The 20,714-nt window shown below is 39.6% G+C and overlaps 1 long non-coding RNA gene across 2 annotated transcripts in view; it reads right to left on the bottom strand.

Moving 5' to 3' along the window:
- LOC148225273 (uncharacterized) overlaps positions 1-20,714 on the bottom strand; it is a 120,566-nt gene that overhangs the window by 85,759 nt on the left and 14,093 nt on the right. For both annotated transcript variants that reach the window (XR_015805098.1, XR_015805095.1), the window contains exon 2: positions 17,214-17,300. This is a non-coding gene — a long non-coding RNA (uncharacterized LOC148225273). The remainder of the gene's footprint in view (positions 1-17,213; positions 17,301-20,714) is intronic.

The following is a 20,714-nucleotide window of genomic DNA, read 5'->3' as shown; positions in this document are numbered from 1 at the left end:
AAAAATCCATAAATTAAAAAAAAACAAACAAACCGCCCCCTAAACCATTTTAGGGGAAAGTATTTAATGCAGCTATAAAATAAGGACTCTGCTTTCTTTATATTAAGTGTAGCTGTGATTGAGTTTGTGGAATTAAACACTAATGTTATTGTAAGTAAAACACAAGGAGCTGGAATTTGTGTTTGGCATATAATGAAGTGAGTCACAAAACTGAGGGATGTGATATGCCTTTATATGGCTTAGTTAGGGTTACTTTTGATGCACTGTAAAATAAAAGCATTCTTTATGCAAAGATACAAAATTCTTTACAAATATGCATATAGAGCTCACCATCTAATAATCTGTATATATGCACTGTGACCTGTAAGTATAGATTAACACGTATTAACACATTTGGGGTTTGGATGGACATGTTTGATGTACTCAATTACTCTCTACAACACTGAAGGAGTACATCATTTTCGTTTTGGGGTTCTTTACAGCATTTTAGGTGACCTACTGCAATTGATCATGCCTATAAAATAAACTGGCAATCAGAAAGCCGAGCTTTGCCAGCTCCAACACTTTCAATCAAAAGTGTTACAGTCTTTGATGTTCTGGTTAGAGTTCCAGCTCCCAAAAGTTAGCAGTTAAGTGAGATCTAAAATTACTCTATAAAACTAACAGTGGTGTAAAAACACCCAAAACTCAACAGAACACAAATGAAAACACAAACAAACAAGCAAATAACACAAAATTCAAAACAACACCATCACTTGAAATCATGACCCAACCAGCACCTTGAAACTCAAAAATGAGAAAATACTTTAAAAGAAAATATACAGCTACTTTATCACTTGATAATTTGCTTTGGTGTCCTGCATCTCACAACATAAACCCTCTGGAGAATTAACTCTGTTTAAATATTTGGGATTGGTGGTACCAGAATGCAGACAAGACGTTAAATACTCCATCTAGAGACCTCACTCTGCACGATTTCCATCTCTCCTCTCCCCCTGTCAAAGTCAACAGAACCCAAGGTCTTTGTAAGCTGAGCCACCAGTTTATACAGATATTGCTAATCTAATAGGACAGCAGTAGCATCCAAATTTGAGTTTCCAGAGCCTCTGGGATAGGACTGATTAAGCTTCAAAGATGTAGTCGCTCTAGGTGCATACTAACTGTTCTGTCATTTGTTCAACTGTGTTGCTAAACTGGGACATTACAATTATTCTGGGTTGCTCTAATCTCAGTCCTCTCAAAACCCTGTACCTAGACTTCCCTGCTATATTCCCCATCATGAACCAAGAAAGTAGACCAATGCTTAAGGAATCTATGTGACAGAAAACTAGTTGTGGCAAATTTCAGACTTAATTAAAAAAAAAAAAAAAATCAAAGGGCAATAAAGCATTTTTACTGGTGCCCAATAGTCTAAACATGTATATTAGGCAGTGGCAAGTAGAGGAAAATTTCCTAAATTATGAAAAGGCCTGCCAGTGTATGAAAGCTACTGCAATGCACCCACATTGCAGTTAATGTAGCTAAAAGTCTGATTCCAGAGTCACTGTGGGTTGGGTGCTTGAAAAGCCAAACGTAAAATGACTGGGGTTAAAATAAGGACAGCATTCACTATCAGCTGCATCAACATGACAGTGAAGACAGCAAAGAGAGAAAAGCCAAGAATCATTAAGTAACAAAGATGAAATGAGAGCTGCAAGAGTAAACAAGCATCTCTGGTTTGTGTGGAGATGGAATGTTTCTTACAAAGATGACTTTGAACTTGATACAAATAGGGGACAAGCTGTGATGGCTCAGAAGAGCCACAGCCAACCCAGCCTACAATTGTACTGTAGCTGCTCCATGTACCATTCTGAAACCTGCATTCCTTCTCCTTGCTAGCTATCCAATAGCATTTTACTCTTCTGCAGGGAGAATCTATTCTGCACCTGTTGTTACTAATTATAATTTCAAATATAAAATGAAAAGGACAAGGATATATTGGTAGAAAGCCTACTGTGAAGATTTAATATATAGTGTAGACATATTTGGGCAAACTGACATGCACTAGTACTCCACTGCCTGTTTGGTCACACTGTATGTGGGCCTTTATGAATCTGAGTGGTCCTGGAATGACTCTGTGAAATCAAATTGGTTACCCACAGGTTTCTAGAGGAGATTATACTTAAGTGGTGTCTCTTTTTGGTTTAAGGATATACAAGCGATGATATTATCACGGCAAGTAATGATGTAGAGTGTTCTGTAGGCAAAGAGTATTCCTACCTAGTTCATCAGCATGCCATGGTGAAAGACTGGAACAGAGGCCATTATCACATAAAGATCCAAACCTCTCACTGGGATACACCCAAATAGCCCCATACTGGGAGCTGTAACACTTGGAAAGAGTGATCAGAGAGATCACAGGAGCAGCTTTCTCCTGTGCCTTCACATAAGGACCTGCTTTACAAAAAATCGCTAACAGCACTAATAGAGAATCAAGGACCTGCTGAGTACATTTCAACTGCTCTTCAGTGCTTTGATGCTGAGCACTTCCTGCAGAAAAAAGGAGGAAGTATGCTGATAAGATGAATACATCTCACTACCCTCTGCACATAACCAAGTGGCATTAAAAAAAAAAAAAGGAAAGTAAAAAAAGAGAACTAAATTCTCTTAGGCTGAGAGGTCTGGCACATATGATCTGAACTCAATCGCAACAGCAATTAGTTTCCATGCAGAGGTTGGAAGGGACCTCTGAATATCATCTTGTCCAAACCCCCACTCAAGCAGGGTCACCTAGAGCCAGCTGCTCAGACCCACATCCAGATTGCTTCTAAATATCCCTAAGGAGAGAGAACCCCAGAGCAACCTGTTTGATTGCTCAGTCACCCTCATAGTAAGAAAAGTGTTTCCTGGTGTTCAGGGAGAACATCCTGTGTTTCAATTCGTGCCCATTTCCTCTGGTCCTGTCACTGGGTACCACTGAAAATAGTCTGGCTCTATCCTCTTCCCTCCCTCCCTTCAGGTGTTTTTATACTTCGTTGTGATCCCTAAGACTTCCCTTTTCCAATCTAACAGACATCTCAACAATCTTTCTTAAAGCTGGCTGTAAGCCAATGCACATTTCTGCTACCTACACATGTATATGTAATTGGAAGTAAACTGGGACAAATTCATTTAATATTTCATCCAACAGACATGAATATGACCCATACTGAGGACTTTGCTAACTTATCTGCAAGACTCTTTGTAATTCAGACTAGGTAGATACTGGGTTTTATGTTTAAATATTCTTACAGGGAGCTAAATCATTTGTTAAATTGCTTACGTGCAAATGTGAATATTGCGATTTCAACTAGTTCCACTTCCTAAAATTAGCAGAATATAAATACATGTCTTTCATACAAAGTTATCCTAAAATATCTGTTAGTACGTGGTAAGGAAGAGGTAGGTATTGCATGATAAAGTACATACCAAGGACCTTGACCCTGGGACCAAAATATCTACCTAGATACCTACGGCAAAACAGAGTTTTCCAAGTGAAAATATTTCAGCTAATATCTGAATCTAATACTTTGTTGGTGGAAGAGAAAACATAAGTATTTAAGATAATTTTCCAAATATTGGTTCCACGAATCATTGCTAATATCACTGCCTGCCTTTGCTCACAGTTGTGCACGCCTCTGAACCACAGCTCGCAACCTCTTGTGTGCTGCCTATAGCATTCTATCAGTGTCTTCTCTAAGGTTTTAAAATTACCCATAACTCTTCTGAAATTGTTTCCAGTTCTTTAAATGAAGTAACTCAAGCAGAAGCCTGGAAAGAGTCTGTATTTGGAGTTTGATTAAAGTTTAACTCCAGTAAATTTAAACCAATTTAGTTAGCAAGACAATTACAAATAAGCACCAATCTAGTTATGAGCAGGGATTTTTTTCAGTGTACTCTGTAGAGCACCTTGAAACAAATTTGAACTTATACAAAAGTGGCCATTCCCAAACTAAACATCCACTAACTGAATTCCAAATTTAAAGCTGATTAGAGTTCAACTAATGTCATAGTCTTAGGGAGACATGGCTTTCCTTCCACCTCTTAAACTAAACATTAGATGAATTCATTCTTCTTCATCTTTGATTCCATAAATCTAGTCAAGTTACTACTTTAATCTACAAAAGCACTTAATGTTGACATCTGTGGATTTGTGTGTCACTAGGAAAACGCTGCCTCTTGAGGCAAAGACAAATAGCATGAAAGATGTCCAGAGAAGTCTAACAATGAATTTCTGTGGCAATTTGCAGACAAGCTCTCTCCACTCTCCAAGCTTAGCAGAAACCTTGGCTTAATAAATTGGTCAGACTTGGACTCGGTCATTTACACTTCTGGCTTCATCACCATTGATGGAGCTTTGTTTGTTCTCCGAGTATGACCTAATGAACATATGACTTTAAAAGTTGGCCTCACCACACTTTGAACTATATGCTGTGCAGAAAGCACTAGTGTCTTTTCAGGAAGCCCCAGACTTCCCATAGGAACACCAACTCAAATTCTGCATGAGCAGCTCCTGCCTGGGAGGTGAAGGATTAGTTTATGCCAACGAAGCTGATTCCACTCAAGGCTGGTACATCATCTTACTTAGCCACAAGTGCAGAAACACAGAACAGACAAGCATTTCAACACTTCTGGCTAGGGGATCTTGCCCTCAACACACATACTGATGCTTGTACATGGTCTCCTGGCTGTCTATACTCCTGTCCATCTGTTGGGATGGCATGACGCCAGCTAACAAGGTAGCATGCCAGCCTCACTAGCACAAATGTGCCAAATAAAGATAGGTTCTTTTGAATGCACGGCTTTCAGAAGACAGCAAGAGCCATGTTCCCACTAAAGACAAATAGCAAGAAGCTTCTACATATCCCCAGCATTACTAAAGTTATTTTGGGTTCGATCTCCCTTTTATTTTCAATAGTCAAGCACCTTCCCAAACGCTGAAATCTTAACAAAACTGTGGAATTGCCAGGCAAAGCAGGAAGTATTTTAACAGACTCACTGGTAAGACCATTGCACGCCTGCAGGAGGTCCTATCCCTACATTTATACATCCCACTAAAATCCTTAGGAAAGCGCCTTCCCATCTAAATCTACACATTTCTTCACTGCTTTCTAATTGGCTCTACTCCTTCATATTTTAAAAGTGTATCTTCTCATTGAACAAAACTATGATTTTTCAAGCACTGATTAGTCTCTTAAATAGAACCAGACTTCTTGCTGTTGGTAAGTATATAGAAAAGTCTGCACATCCAGTAGTAATCATTTAACTTCAATTTTTATGTGAGCTTGAAAATTACAAAAACCTCACAGGAATCTGTGATAGTTTTGTATTCATAAAAGTAAAAACTTCCTTATACACACTAATTTAGAGGTCTGGAGAAATGAATCCTCCCTCTCTTTGGAAGTTCACATGTGCTCACAAACCACACAACCTCAGTTCCCCAAGACCAACAAGTTTGATGAGCCACAATAGACAGGGTTTAAGAAGCCGGACAGTTTGCCAGCTCTAACCATTACTGAGCACTCTGGAAATACTCTCCTGAGGAGTTTTAAGCCTAAGCTGTGCATTGGCCATATAAAAAGAATTGACCATAATTTGAGTTGGAGTGAGGAAGGGGAAGAAAAGGGATATAGGTAATAAACATTGTTAAAAAGAAGCAGAGAAGTGGAAAAGACAGTAAAGGTCTAAAAAAGCAAACAGAAGCAACATGAAATGAACCCTCCAAATAAATATTCAGTCCATCATAAAGATGGTCCAGCAGCCACAGAAAATGACAGAAAAGTTGGTTTTCCTTTAAGAAGCAAACCTCAGGCAAAGCTACCTGTACACCTCCAAAAGTCTTTTCTCAGGAGTTATTTCTCTGAGTAGTACATGCTGCGTTTACTGCTGAGTACAGATTTGATGAGTGTGGGCACCCTTCATGCTCTTACACAAGTACTGAGTCCATGCTCCCCAGTCACCTGATAAATGGCACTATGAAGGGACAGAATCAGAGGAATGTGTGTCTCACAAAGCTGACAGACCAAGGGTCCTGCCTGCCTCTATCTGTACCAAGTCCCTAGAAACATAACATGAACAGGATAGTGTTCATTCATCCTTTTAGGAAGTCATCACAGTAGTGGAGCCTTTTCTTCTCAGGTCAGTTTAGCCCAGTTATTTTACTGCTCTGCCACTCAGACCCCACTGGTTTTGGTACTTGCACACTGCTGGGCTGGGCTCAGGTAGAGACCATGTTATATGCTCCAAAGTTAGAGAACCAGTTCCACTCTACCCTTTCCTTTCCCCTACAGAGATTCTGTCCTAAGAGCAAAAATAAAAGATCTGGCTCTTAGCCTTTATTGCAGTTTGTCACCAGCAACCCTAAAGAGGGATCATACTCACAAGCATCATTTCTGACAGCAACAGAGTATGTGCTGGTGGGGTGAAATGCAGGGTCTGGAGACAGGCAGATCTGGGAGAGGTGTGCAATAGTAAACATAGCCAACATGAAGGTAACCATCTGCTGGGATGCTATTCTGACACATAAAATACTGAGCAAGCATGAATGAAATACAGGAAACCCCACCCGAGCACCAGACGAAATCAAATCTGACCCTCTTGAAATTTTTATTTGAGTTAATGTTACCTTTTAATAACCTTTCGCTGTTCTCTGCAAAGATAACAGGTGTCATTAAAACAGCTGTCACCGTGCCAATCTTCCCTGAGACACCTATTTATTTGGATCTTTCAAGAGAAACATAAATGAAATCAGTCATTCTATATTAGAGGATTCCCAGGGACAGTTAGTTGATTGGCATCTCTTACTAGTGGGCAAGTCACTGCAAGGCACTTGTATAAGACAGCATTTTCCCTGAAGTCTTGATGCCTTGATGCTTTAACATCTGACAGAAATTTGTATATACGTATGGATTGATTTTTTTTTTTTTTTGATGAATGATATTCTGTGAAATATCAGAGAGAAAAATGTCAGACATACATTGCATAGCAATCGAGGGCTAATGAAGATCCAGGTATTAAATCAATTAAGAAGTATCAAAAGCTACCTAATCATCAAGGAACAAAATTGGCACCACAATATGTAGTGAGTATGGGAAAGCCTAATTTACTAAACATACCCTGCAGTCACATAATTGCATGTAATTTTACCAGCATAATTAACTAATTTAATTACCACTTCTCAAGTGCATCAATTATTGACATTACAGAGTTTTCAGACAGCAGAATTACTGTGTGGTACATTCAGAGAATGCAAAATGCTTTGTACGCCTATTTTCCAGTCACAGTCAACAACCGAGGGAACACAAGCAGCAAAGGAGAAGAATTACAAGTGCACTACACAGAGCACACTTTACCAGTCAGGTTTAAGAGATGAACTAGACAAAATCATGTTCATGTGGGACTGAAAAGTCAACAGCAAATAACTGGAGAGACCAAGAAGACAAAACCTAAGCATGGCACTGAAGCAGACAAGGCTTATTTCTGAACAGAAAGGTCTAGTTTAAATTAAATCTACCCAGGAGGGAATAAGCTCTCTGAGATCTACCACCACCCTTATCTCTTAACCAAGGGCCTCACTAAAAAGCCATAAAGGTGTTAGGTATGTCTGCACAAGTCTCAAAAAATAATCAGAGGCCAAAGAGATTCAGACTAGGATGTGATAAAAAACAGTATGTGCTTGAAAAAAAACACAAGATGGGCCCAAGGGTGGGGATGTCTGCGTGTGTGAAAATACGAAGATAAAGTATGGATGCATTCTTATTAATTAAAATGTAGCTTTGCCATGTGGGATCATTACTCAGACTTGGAGAACTATTGATCCCCCGTTTAATGTTTAGACACTTTATGTAAATCTTTGCATAAAACCCTTTTGTTTCAGCAATGAGCTTTTCAAAGTCAAGAGAGATGTCAGCATCTGCTCCCTATGGAGTCTTAAGAGTCGGTGTCAGTAAAAAATGGGCAGCGTCAGTGAAAATTATGCCCTGTGTCAGTAAATTTGTTAACAGGGTGGTTGGAAACCCTGGGAGCTGTGGTGTCATTTTCTTCTCCCATTGCCCTCTTGTACTTGACCTTTGCACAGCTGTTTCACAGTATCTGGAGATGGCTGAACTGTGAAATACTGATTACAGGAAAGGGGGCATTTTAATGAGAAAATACAACCTAGAACAAGAAGAGGGCGTTCTTTCAAATGCCAGCTGAGATCTTTAAATTTTTTTTGTCTTTCAGATTCAATTAAGAACAACCGTGACAACACCCCCTTTTAAAATCTAGTGCCAATATTAAGTTACCCTTCTTAAGGTCATTAAAGCTTACTGGATTCATTGTGGTGATTATAACAAGCAAGAAGAGACACTTTGTTAACATAAAAGCCTAAATAAATCATCAGTATCCACAAGAACCAAGTGAGGACTGTTTCTCCCTCAAGTAGCTCTGCAGAGATGGTGCTATAAACCTGTTGCAGTCTGTCCCTGTGAGGACCTTTTGTGGGTCCAGCTCAGGATAAACTTATGCATGTGTTTAAAATTAAGCAATGGCTTAAGCTGAGCCACTCACTTGAAGTATTGCAGACGAGTACATATTTTGCTATAGATAATTAATCTGGTCTGGTGCACGTGGCAGTAATGAACCTTCCTGCATCCTCCAAAAGCACAAGAGATTTCTTGAATCTTCTTCAAAGTTTTCTATGCAACGGCAAGACACAACCTAATCCTATCTGGACTCCTCACTCAAAACCACAATGTGAGAAAAAGTGCACAGCATGGTCACAGGCAGCAGAAGGGAAAGAATGGAGGAGGAAGGGCACCACAAGTTTTCCATGCTAAGAGACAAGATGAGTTTCCGTGAGCAAACCTGATGAATGATGCTCTTCATGCTGCTCGTTCTGCAGGCTGCTCTCTGTACACCTGCCACGTGGCTGCTATCAGTAAAAGCAATTCCAGTAATGACATTGATGTGTGAGGGGCCTGCACTTGTGAGACACTGGGCCTAAAACATTATTCATTGAAGTTGTAAGTGGGTGGTGGAACTTAACCAGTCAGCTGAATTAGTGCATATAAATGAGCATAAAAAGGCAGCAAAAAGAGTGGATGAGTCAGTAGCATCGGGAAGGAAAAAAAAATAAGATACAAAAATCCTCTTCATACACTATCAGCCCTAGCAGGGATTGCCACACTACTCCAGCCTTCAAACGTCCTTTTAAGTGACTGCAAAACCTGTAAAAGACTTGTGTTTTCATCAAACACCAACAAGAGTTACCCTTCTGGGGTGTATGCATGCTGTTGTATGTACTTAGAAGTCTGAAATACAAGTTATTAATAAGGTAAGTTATGCATTACACAGACATCTGTATTTCAGAAAAGATGTGTATCAAGCAAACAACTAAAAATCATCATCCCACACACATGCCATACACCCTGAAAGTGGTGTGGCCTGTCATATATTATTTGTGCAATCACTGATCTCAGACTGCCAAGATGAGAAAGTTCAGGCCTGGACACAAATAAGTCTCTAACATGCTTCCCTTACAGCTTACAAACAGAGCTGCCTACTTTCCTATTTTATAGAAACTAAGGAGTGAAAGTAGAATCTGACATTAATGCTCATCAGTAATGTAACTGGAGATCAGACAGAGTAACTGGAGAGAATAAGATGCTTTCTAAGTTTTTCCTCCCAAGACTTTACTTGAAAAGCTTTTGTCAACCTCTCTTCTCAAACAAATTAGTTTGAATGAACCCTTCTTGCATGTTTCATTACCCTTTGACGGAGCCTGGAAGTGTGGGTACCTCTCTAGGAGGACCCTACTGCCAGTGGTAATGGAAATCCCTCACTCACCCAGATACTATCACCTCCAAGGAATCACAAAGTTAAATCATCTTCAGCCTTAATTATGAGTCTGGTAATTGGGACAAAACAGTTTTTCTCCTCTGCTGCATGGCCATGTTTCCTAGATGCTTCAGCACCACTTCAACATGGAATACAGCACTGCAGATACAGATGGGAGCAAAGCAAGAAGGGCAGCACAGCACTGTGAAAGGTGCATGACCAGGAATAGCTAACCATCTGGCTCTCCTCCCTGGCATTGGTAGGATACTGGTTTTCACTTGCTACTCTATGAGGAGGGAAAACATGTTGAATCTCTTCTATTACCACATATTTGTGAAGCAGTCTGCAAAAGTTTCCCCAAAGGGTTGCACATCTGGCTAATGTCACAGTACTCCCTTAATTTTTTAACACAGAGAATTTGTTGTGAGCTGCTCTGAATTTCTTTTACATAGCTGGACTTCAGTGTAATTGCCATGCATTCACCACACCAGGACTGCCAAGGAGGCAGCAGCCTGCACACTACATCTGTTACCAACACACAGTAGAGGGCAAGGAGGGGCAGAACTGAGCCTGACAGCTCTGACAGAGCCCCTCAACCAACCCAAGCCAACATGGATGTGCCAGCAAGATAAGCATCAATTATTAGCTAATTCTGTCAGTTTCACATTGGGGAGATGGAAAGAAAAAATCAAAGTCAACATAATTCAGCAAATGTAAGGAGAGGGGGAAGTTCTCTGTGTCCCACAGAGCACCTTCATCCCATACAACATAACCTTTTGGCAGATGAGAAAGAATAGAAACAGAATTAAGAACTAGTGTTCCTTACATACAACTGAGCAGGGCTCCATCACATCTGCTACATTTGCACAGCACATGAAACCATTCACCTTTCCATTTGATGCTCTTCTAGGGTCAGCTTAAAAAGAGGTGAATTCAATTAGGCCTGAATTCACCCAGCAGGAAAACCAAAATATGAGGAAAAGACGACAACAACTGGCAAGGGTTTATGAATATCTTGTACTATTAGATACCCCAAAAGACACTACATAGTGATTCAAAATAAAATCACACTAGTTATTAGAAATGCAGCCAGGCTTTCATTGGAAGTGAAAGCATCTGCAACTTTTCAAATGCCTATAACAAATAGGAAGAAAGAGAAAGGTGAAAATGATGAGTAGAGAACAGAAGTTAGGCATTGTAGAAAATGGAGAAGGGCGGTGAAAGGCAATACTAATAACCAACAGAGCCAAAGGACTAGAACAAATAACTTGAAGTTCATTAGGAACAGAAGGCCCTTTCACAATGACAGTAATCTATTACTGGATGAAGAAAGTCATCTTGCAAGCAATAAGAGCAAAAAATACAGAAATCCTAAAAAAAAGCCAGATGATCTAATACTGCTAAACAAACCAAAACCAAAATTCCCAAACATGCTCTGCATGCCAGAGAAAGATCATGGTCCTTCCACTGCCTAGTTAAATTGAAGAATAAAGCAAGATTTAGCTTGTAGCATTGTAAATGGGAACTAAAATGGAAGACTTAGTAACTAAATTCAACAAAGGCAAAATATGATTGAAAGGCAAATTAAAGCTTGAAAGATGCAGAAAATAAACCTCAAATAAAACCGAGCTTCTTATTTTGAATTTTGCAAGTATCTAACTCACTGTTTAACAAATGCTTCACCATTCACGTTCTCTGCTCTCATGGACTAGCATGACCCAGGGAGAGATTACAGTGCACATGCTGATTTATACTGGCAGGAAATTTGGCCCTCCGGGTTTTGGGAAGAACTGTGTTTTATTCCTATTTTTGTTCCCTTACAAAGATGAAAGAGAAGAAGAATTCAGAACCTGTTCCAAAGGTGCAGGTGCTCTGTGCAGTTCTGCTGGGGGGTGGGCAATATTGGCAGAACCTCCTCACCACTGCTACATCAATACCACACCTTGGCTCATCAACCAGTGAGACCAGCTGCAGGAGAGACAGTTAGGAAGCTTCCTTTTACACTAGTCCAGACATTTCCTTTCCACTACCAATTAACTACCCACAACACAGGAAAGCTTATCAGCAACATCAAAGAATGCATTCCTCAGTAACACACACGGTATGGCAGATAACGTCTCTGGCTGCATCAGATTTTCTAATTAAGCATGTGGGAGTGGGGAAAAGAGCAAGGGGGGGAAGGAGAGCTAAAAAGAAAAAAAAAAAAAAATCAAGCAGAGCTCACTGTGTGTGTTGTTAGCAGTCAGTACTGTAAACTGAAGTACAGGTGCCATTAGCAATCTGCTGTCTGCTGAGCTGCACTGCTCTGGGACCTCGCTTCCCAGTGTGTCTTTTTTGTCTCTGTCTCAGAGAGCAATGTAGAGAAGACACCATCAGCATGGCAAGGTGAAGAAATAGCACAATGACTGTACGCTTGCTTTATGTACCTACTGTCTCACAGTAAGAAAAAAAGAGAAAGGATATAGATTTCATTAAAAGACCACGTTGCTTTAAAAAACAAAAGCCAAATGGAAGAAGCAAATAACTAAAATGCAATAGGTTGAATTGCCTATTAAAACAGTTAAACAAATAACTCACTATAAGAATTTATTAGCTTAATTCAGCTCTCCAACCCCCTGTTCTAAAATTCACTTGGAAGTATTCAATTGAGTTGAGAGCAAATCTATTTCAACACTCTGCAAGTGCAAGCACAGACAGTTCAATATTTTCTTTTTAAGCTCTATCAGAGTTAATTGAGACTATTTACCCTCTTTTTTGTTTCCTGAATGAAAGGGGACACATGCACTTTCAACACAAATAATTGTGCATACAGTTTAAAAAATTGGTGTCTTTACATATTTATGCTGGCAAAACTTGACAGCAGAAATATTTGTGGGAAACAAACACAAAGACTTCTCCACAGATGAAGCAAATTAATTTTCAGATTGAACATTCCCAAAAACATTGTCCGGCTACAGACAGATCATTACGCTGAAGTCTGAACTGTGAAAAATTAATGACAGAAAATATGCAGTGCCTATTTTGCAAACCTCAAATCGGCTAAATCACCTTAGGTCTTGTGGTTGTAGTAGCTGCATTAATTGCTCAAGATCTGGTTCCTAGATAAACTTCTCTGCATGAAAAACAAGTCTTTGTTTCATTATTAAATCCTAATGCGAACTGATGGTGCTATACAAAACAATCTTCTCTTGAAATTCCAGAAGCAGCTCTGTTGAGTTCAGCTTGGAGCTGGCAACCTGCATTATTCTGGTTTAGATACAGGAACCTGTCACATGCTGCTTTTTGTTGCCTTTTAAAAAGAGTTAATATTTGGCTAATATGTTTATCTTTGCATAGCATTACTGTCTATATGCAGGAAAGAAAGAAACAGCTGTTGCAAGCCTAACCCTTGCTCATTAATCTTTCATCATCTTGGGACTTCCAGCATTGTATTCTGTATTACAGCATCAGCTTTCTATTCAGCTGTGGTATCTCAGAGCAAATTCCCAACAAAACTGCCATTTTCACTTGCCAGGTCCACTTGTACCGAACCCAGGCACTGAAGGTCCACACACTCCGTCACCCAGCAGAGGCTGGGGCGTGAGGTAGGTGGTATTTGCACCTTACCAAGGCTTGCAGAATGTGCTTGCTGGCAGCTGCTTGTTTCGAGGGGAACAGGAGGCCTCCCAGAGCAATATTTCCTCCTGGTAGCACAAGGAACGATTTCAGCTCCCTTGCATCAAACTCATGTTCTGCTCTGACTTAACCACTTGGTAAAAATTCTGAACCTTGAAGTGCCCAGGTTAAACCCAGAAACTTTCAGATTCAGCAGCAGAGGACTATCTCCTCCTCCTGTTGCAATGGTCTCATAGTTGGCTGATTTTCTTCCCAGCCTCCTTTTGGATGTATGCCCAAATCCACAGATGTGCACAGGAGGTAGATGGCACTAGAGGTGCCCTTAAGCACCTCAGCTGTTACTTCACACTGCCTCCCAGGTGTTATTAGCAGAAAACATGCATTGTAGAAACCACAGTAGGATTCTCTTTATACCATCCTTGTTTTAAATCTTTATGAATTCTCAGGAAACAGAGCCAATGGGTATTAGGGAGTCAGAGCTCTAGGGCCTTCTCCTCCCCCCGTCCCCCCCCCCCCCCCCCCCCCCCATTAGACTGTATTTTTATAATCATGCAATAAAGCATATATGGGTTTTTAAAAGCTGTTTGTAGTGTGTCAACTTTATCTGCTGTAGTAAAGTCACCACTTTGGCCAGTAAACACAGTTTTGCTCAGCTGACCAAGCAGCATCATGCACAGCTTGGCTCTGCCTTCTGCCACCTGTCTTTGGGCACTGAGGCCACAGGCACCAGACAGGAGAGACTGCCCTATCTAGCCACACCTGTGCTGCAGACAAACTCCATCCAATGCCTTATGGACTGTCTTTAAGCATTTCTGGATGGGTCTGTGCCTGACCCATCCCTGTTGCACTGACTTAAGTATGGAATAAATAGAGTGAGAGCATTTAATTCCTCAAGTCATGTTCTCATGCTAGGGAAGGAACTGTGGTATTACTGATTAGGTCCCTCACCACCATTACCACATATGCACACACCAGTACAAGTATAGGCTGGACCACATTTAAGAGTAGTGCAAGCTAGTCATGACAAGAATTATTCAGTATTTCTTCTTCCAGAAGAAGAAAGCCTGTAGAATTTTTGATCCTTTCATAGTATGTTTTACAAATTATTTGTGCAAGCATACACGCAGACCACGTACACCAGCATTGTATGTTGCAGAATTGCTAATTCATATAGCACTCATATCAACAGTATTGACAACAAGACTGAACTCATAAAATGGATAACATGGCCCCATCCAGAGGTTAATATCTGTACTGACTTTCATTTGGTTTACTCATGTCCTCCATGCCATTTTTCCTTTTGGTCATCAGCCTGATGAGAATCAAAGGGCATTCTTAGGTAGCACCATGAATGCAAACTAATTTTCACACTAAAAAGCAAATAGAAAAAAAAGCACCAATACTTTGTTATTATTTGTACAAGATGTGTTACTCCCGTTTAGCTCATCTGCCTTTAATAGGTTGCCTTCATACTCCCTTCACAGAGTTACAAATTCTGATGTTAAACACAGAAGCTCCTGACAGCTCTCTCTTTCCTAGGGCAAGATTGCTTAACTAACAATAACTAAGATACCTTTTGACAAGTGCAGCTAAGAGCCAGCAAAGCTTAGTCAATCTGCATCAGTCTGTCTTGGCACCTTTCTTTCGGTTTCATATCTAAACACTGGATGCCAAAGTGTCTTGCAATGATTATAGAAAACTATAAAAAGGGAAATGAATGCAAAAGCAGAAATCATATTAATCAGTTGAAGGAAAATACTTTTCCAACTACAATTGTGGCTGAAACCAATAAATTAGATGACTGGAGTAATAAGACATGTGAAATGGCTTTTAAGTCCACTACCAGCTCCATGCAATAAATTTCAAATGACATCCAGGCTTTTAGTGGAGAGGATGATTTATTGCAGTCTGCAGGAAGAGAGCTTTCATGGATTATCTCTAAAGTGGCAAAACTCCATTCTGAATTTTTCAAAATTAGTGCAGCTCACTGAATGTCACTGACAAGCAAATCCAAAAGCAGTTTAACAGAAAACTGTAAGAAAAATAGAAAACATACTTTAGAACATCCACAAATTTTTCTAAGGGAACTATATCTTATCTTTTCCTAAACCAAAAAAACCCTCAAACCTAACATGAGTGTAACACTTGCTGCATGTGTTGTTTACCTGAGCTTCCTATAAACAGAGGTATTTCACAAGTGAACTTTTTAAGGCTTTTAATACTAAAAGCCTTCAAAACAATTTGGCAAATAATGCAAGTTTCTTCCTGAACCTATAAACCTATATATACTCTTTCGTTTACCCATTAGGTAATGTGAATGAAGTACTGGCCACTGAAATGCTCTCCAAAGGCAGCCCAGAGCTTACAGGGTTCAGTTTCCTTTGAGCATGCAGAAAAAGACTTATTTTCTTTCTGCTGGTAAATGGAATCAGAGAAAACGTGTCTCCCCTGGAATCATGGAGTACCATAACATCAGTGTACAGGAGCTGTGATGCTCACTGGAGGGCTCCTGAATTGCATCTGACTACCAGAGTGTTGCACAGTGTGCTGGTTCTGCTTTCCCTGGGGTGAAGATGGCTGGTAGGAGCCCTGGGATTTTGTCACATCTACATCCCCTGGTACACTCTTGCTCAGCACTAAAAGTAATGGTGTCTAAGGAGAGGATGTTACAGGAGACAGGCTCTCACAATCTCACAATCCTCTTAAAGAGGCAGAGATGTACCTTGGCTAAGTGCTGTTAGACACAGTCCCCTAATTTTGATTGCTTTGCAGGCTAGTGATAGTAAATAATTCTGGTAATTCTCAATACATGGAGGTGAATTTGCATACCAATGGCAGTTAAAACTAGGGTATGTATGTATTAAGTAATGGAAACGTTACATACAAAAAAATATCTTACACTTTCCTGACACCTTTCACCCAGACTAGCTCTAAAATATTTTATGAACTAAGCAGAGATCTAATTTCACTGGCATTCAGACTAGAAAGTGAAGATCTATGTTTTAGTCCATTTGTTTATATAGGAAACCTACAGTGGTGTGATTTAGTCTCCCAGGAGAGAATGCATGACAATACACCAAGACTAACAGCTCTGCTTTGCATGACTGTTAATGATGCTTTGGTTTTCATTAGAGTCTTTCCTTCTGAAGACTAACCATTAGCTTTTTAAAGCGTGAATTCAGCACTGACCTGGATTAAGAGTGGTATTTCATTGACTCCACAGTACTTACAGATGTGACATTTCTCCTGCAAATCACCTATCCAAAATCTGATTCTTAGCTTATGGGGATTTCTGGAAGCAATAAGGGATTCATGCAAACATTTTTTTTAAATGAAGTCCATCCTAACTTGAGACATAACCTACATTATAACAGCTGGACAAAATTTATTCACAACTTTACTACCCAACCCATTTTCATATAGTGGTGGTGTTTTTGTGGTTTGGATTTTGTTTGGTTTTGTTTTGGGTTTTTGGTTGGTTTAGGGTCTTTTTGACAGGAGGTAGAGTATGAGTTGAACAGAGCATCTTTTCTGAAGCTAGTCACAGACATTTTCTTAGTTTTCTAGACAGAGAGACTGAAGCATAACCCAGTGAAAGCACTGATTTAAGAGCTGCTGGCAGACCAATGACAAAGCCCAAAACACAACACTAGTTTTCACACTAGCACTTTAAACAATCTGCAATACACTGCAGATAGCATTGATTATAAAGTATGGGATGTTTTTGAATTTATTGCATATATTTGAAAACTTACCCCTACCTGTGTTCAAGCAAAGCCAGACATGTACTCTTCTTCATTCTTAGGGTATCCAGACACATACTGAACACAAGTGTTACTCTGCACTCCCTGTAACACAAGCCACAAAATTACGCTGAAATCTTTTAGTGATGGCAAATAGTCTTCCTCATAAAGTATAGACAAAATTCAGAAGAAATGTCTTTTGCTGCCATCACGTAATAACCATGTAATTTCCCAAATGCTCACAGTCAGTACTATGGGACTTAGTGCATCAAAAATCAGCTTCTACCCACTTTTTTGTAGACACAAGGTAGAAGACATTTGCTCTGACTTAGCAAGTATCATTTTGTGATAAGGCCAACTGAACATCCAATACAACACATCTCTAACAGGTTTTAAATTGCAAATATTCACAAGGGGGGAAAAAATGGACTCTATTATCAACGAACACATAAGCACACTGCTACTGTTCACTTCAAATATTATAAGTAAATTACAGGCTGGGTATCCAGCACTTTCCAGATTTTGGTCATGTCATTTTGTATATCCTATATTTTAGGCATCGTAGAGAAACCATGTTTCAAATAGTGTGATAATAAATGACAGACCACTTAGCAGTATTGTGGCACAAGCAAGCATGTCCTATTTTATGGAATATGAATGGAGAAAAATAACTTTGATATTCTTTCCCCATGTCTTAAAAAAAAATCTGTAAATTTCAAGAAGAAACGGCACAAAGAAAACAAACTTATATTAATTATTTATATATTCACATGTAAATGCATGCAGAAGGCTTTCCTTCTGACCTGTGTATAGAGCTTCATTTGCAGCTATTCCTTCTGTAGAATTCTACACCAGTTTAATCCTCCAAACCAAAATCCCCTACCTATAGACTGACTTTATAGATGGGACCATGTCTAGAGAAGCATTATAGTAAGCAGATAACAGAAGGCTCTCTCCTTACATGTCTAACTCCTTTTCTCATTAGTGGGCAATGTGCCTGCACAGACAGGAAAATTTATCTCAAAGTCTGTGATAAATCAGTCAGATTTGATCTGCTCTATGTAAAATACACAGCCAACACTGATTAAATGAGCAGTGGAGTGCTCTTTCAATAGTGCATCAATGCTTTTCAGCACATAGGCATGGACAGAGAGCTCAGAATTATAAATGAAGGAGAATCATGACATATGCTTTAAGTCATTGGAAGAATTCACAGTAAAATATGAATAAAGTGATGTGGCTTTCTTTTCCATTCCTCTTCCACATGTCCATTAACATATTTCACTGATCATTCATATTATGTGAAACAATTTGAGGTGCAAAGAGTTTTATCCACACTGCTGTGTCATTTTGAAACACTCTGTAATAGAGCTTGGACAGCAATTCTGTACCATAAAACATTTTTTACAAAATACTTTTTAAAAATGCAGTTCTAATCCTCAGCCATTATCTGCCCCTCCTTCATTTCCCTCTACCCTTCCTTCCTCACTAAGGAAAGCAAAAAGTCATTAATAAAGGCTGACCAAATAAGTTTTCTTAAAAGACAAATCACAAAAATCAAGAACTGTCCAGTTTGAGCCTACAGTAGTGATCCAAAGCAACCCAAATCCATATATCTGACAACCCAAACATCAGAAGCAACCCACTGCATTTTCTCTACAAATCTACAGAGAACTTTACCTACAAAGTTTCTGGCAGATCTAGTTCAGACAACCAATTTTTCTAGCTCTCTTCTAGATTCCCTCTAGACCTGCCAGCCCCATCACAGCAATAAGTGACACATTTGCTATAAGCAAGCTTCCATGACCCTCATCAGCACGAGACCTGTCTGCTCAGGAAGCCAAGGAAAGTCTTGCAGCCTCAGCCACAATCCAAGGCTCTGAGATTCAGGGGACTCCTCTTTCCTCATGTTGTTGAAACTCAAGGTCAGAGGGAAAGGAATCAAAGAGGGAAAATGTCAAGCAAATTTGGAAAAGGAATTGAAGAGGGAAAACATCAAGAAAATTTGACAGAAAAATGATTCTTGCAGAATTATTTCTGAACTTGCACATAACAGATAAGTTCTCACACATAGTAAAATCATAGGAAAGCCTCACCAAGACAAAAAGGTTCCTTTGGCATGTTCAGGAAAATGTATAAAGTCCACTGCCAGTACAGAGACTTGATGTGTACTGGGGTAGGAATGGGCTGAGAGGATTAGCAGATTTCAGAGACATACCCCTTGTCATCCTGTTTGATACAGACACTTGGGTATCACTTTTTCTACAGATGCCTTTCCCTTACTTCCAGTTTGGATGCTTCCAAATTTGGTCTTGCAGCTCATGCTGCATGAGCACCTGTTCACACACATGTCAGGTAGAGACACTGCAAGAACAAACCCTTGCCAGAATTTGAAGAACCCTACAACAAAGAGAAAGGAATACCTGGCATCTGTCAGCCCCTTGGAAACCTGTCTTTAGTAAGAGAAACTTAAGTAAAACAATCTTTTCTACTAAGCAGCAGAACATAGAAATCAATCCCAAAATCTAGAGGCAGAGAGGAATTAAATGTACATTAACTTGTCCTTTGCTGCCGGATGTCCCTACATAATTTAAGGGTTCTCCTCAGTCAGGACTCCCAAGACAACTGCAGAAAAGGATCTTAATTCCTCAGACTTTTTCCCCTTCTTTGAGGTGATTTCCCTTTCACATCAGGATTGCAGTCAAGTGCTTCCAGAGACTCTCTGTATTGATGGTTCATTCAAGGCACTGACTCCTGTCTTAAGCTCCCGAGATCCTGCCTGTCACAGTATCAGTATCCTAAGAAGCTCTCTGAAATGCCACCACAGGGATCCCAACCACACCTAACCCTCTGTGGACTGTATTCAGACAAAATCTCCTCTTAGAAGAGAGAGATTAGTACAATTTACATACTCATTTTGGAAGGTTTTATTCCATAACGAGTCATTATAAAATTCCAAAGGAACAAATTATAGATGAAGCTTGTTACTAGTGCTAAAGAAAAGCAAAAGTTGGGAAACAAGTCTGAGACAAGAGCTTGGATTGGAATGACTGGATACTATTCCAAGACACTCAAAACACAGATATTTAGCTCCTCAACAAGAAGGGAAAAACCATAGGAAAGTCAGGAAAGTGCAAAAGAAAGGAGAAAATAAAATAAATAAGTGTAAGGAAAATGAACCATTTTGCAAAGTATGGCTGGAAGAAAAGGTGTGAAATTGAGAGGGAGAAGAGTAGAATCAGGCCAAATAAACTAATGTCCTGACACTCGGGTCTATTCATTGCAGAATAATCTCTCTGAGGAACTGAAGCAAAACCTCATTACCTGTAATGCTTTTGCTCAGATACCACTGTAATGAGTTCATTAACACTAGAACATCAAAACCTCAACTGAACCAAATGCTTGATAATGTAATGCAAGAGGAAAACATCACACAGGCAGAACAATACTTCCATTTCTATCACAGTAACAAGCCCTGAATGGCTATGTTCATGTCCTAGTTTAGTTTACAATGTTCTG

Source organism: Sturnus vulgaris, chromosome 1 (genome assembly GCF_052056855.1).
Source record: "Sturnus vulgaris isolate bStuVul1 chromosome 1, bStuVul1.hap1, whole genome shotgun sequence".
In the NCBI taxonomy this organism is placed as follows: Eukaryota; Metazoa; Chordata; class Aves; order Passeriformes; family Sturnidae; genus Sturnus; species Sturnus vulgaris.
The sequence above is the reverse complement of the archived record's forward strand: the minus strand, read 5'-3'. Positions and strand labels throughout refer to the sequence as shown.